At 25.8% G+C, this 1,587-nt stretch overlaps 1 non-coding gene across 1 annotated transcript; it reads left to right on the top strand.

The window, feature by feature from the left end:
* Positions 1-662: 662 nt before the first annotated feature.
* LOC129893638 (U6 spliceosomal RNA) lies at positions 663-765 on the top strand. The gene has a single exon (XR_008767530.1). It is a non-coding gene; the product is annotated as a U6 spliceosomal RNA (small nuclear RNA).
* The last annotated feature ends 822 nt before the right edge of the window (positions 766-1,587 follow it).

Raw genomic sequence — 1,587 nt, 5'->3', positions numbered from 1 at the left:
AGAATTCTAAGCATTTTATTAGAGAATTATCAACAAAATTTGTGGTTAATATGTCGCTCTGTATCATGTATCCAGCAGTTTTTTGTTTATTTTTTTTTAAAAAAAAGAAGATATTTTGTCACTAAATAAAATTAACAACGAATTATTGTTTACTATTTTTTTAGGCAATTCTAAATGTTTAGAATCTAATGTCTCCTTTTTTCTCATTGTTAGTTTTGTAGAAGTCATGTCCTTGAATTCTCCAACCTTATATTAATCAAGAACCAATGACCAGTCCTACGTTTAAGTGACAAAAATTCAGAATTTCTGGTTACCAAAATGTACTTTTTAATTGTTCGTTCACATTTTTTAGTCTTTACTTGGTTCAACAAAATCGTCCTCCCACGGCTAAGAATAGAGATTTTTCTCACTACGAATTAATGATAAATTTATGTTATAAGATATGATTTTCTTATTTAATTTTCACTAAACTAGCTCATAAATAAAATACATGATGAGAAACAGATTTTTGCTGAAATTCTGAGAAGCTTTTCTATTTTTTTCCGTATAAAATACTACTTACTATTTTTTCTTTTCTTACCTATTTAATCAAACTATTTGTGGGAATAAGCACTCAATATTTTTCAGTGAAAAATATCAATAAAAATAGTGATTTTTTAGGTGTCCCTTCGGGGACATTTGATAAAAGTGAAACGATAAATACAAGATTAACATGACTCCTACAAAAGAATGACAACCATAAATCAAGAAATAGTTCAATTTTTTATTTTTATTTTTTTAAAATTATCTTTAGGCAAAAAAAAAATTAATATTAATTATTAATAAATGAGAAGAATGACAAGAAAGAAGGGCAGTTTACTAACTTTAATTACTAATGATGCATAATTCCATTAGACAAAGTGGTTAACACCTAATTATGCCGTCATTTTGACTTGCCTCAGTTATATCTTTCCCTTACGTTATGCTAACTCTTAAGTTTTAGAATTGCAAATTCTTCTTTAATTTATGGTGGTCATATTCCTAAATTTTATATGAAAAATTCTAAGGGATAATTACGACATCAAATACTTCGGCGAACTAATTTATAAAATATGTACAAAATGATAGATAGTGTATATTTATACTAAATATACATATTTATATCTATCCACTATATATACACTTATAATATATATTGTGTATATCTCAGCCATATTGATAAATTAATTGATCAAACTATACATATCCGTAATTTTGCCAAAGTCAAACCATAATTCCTAACTTGTCGATAATTTGGATTATAACTAATCCTCAATTTTGGTGTGTATTTTCAATAACGTGAGCATAAAAAATAAGACCTTTAAAGGGAAAGTATTATATATACGAGGGAAAAAGATCAAAAATGTCCTTAAACTATTTGAAATGAATAAAAACGTCCTTCGTTTATAGTTTGATCCAAAAATATCCTTGTCCTCAATATTTTGGTCCAGAAATATTTTTATTGTTATTTAATGGATCAAAAATACCTTTATTATTATAAAATGGATCAAAATACCCTTTTTTCGAATATATATATAAAATAATGAATACTATGGAATCCCTCGACAT

This window comes from Solanum dulcamara, chromosome 6 (genome assembly GCF_947179165.1).
Source record: "Solanum dulcamara chromosome 6, daSolDulc1.2, whole genome shotgun sequence".
Classification (NCBI taxonomy): domain Eukaryota; kingdom Viridiplantae; phylum Streptophyta; class Magnoliopsida; order Solanales; family Solanaceae; genus Solanum; species Solanum dulcamara.
The sequence above is the reverse complement of the archived record's forward strand: the minus strand, read 5'-3'. Positions and strand labels throughout refer to the sequence as shown.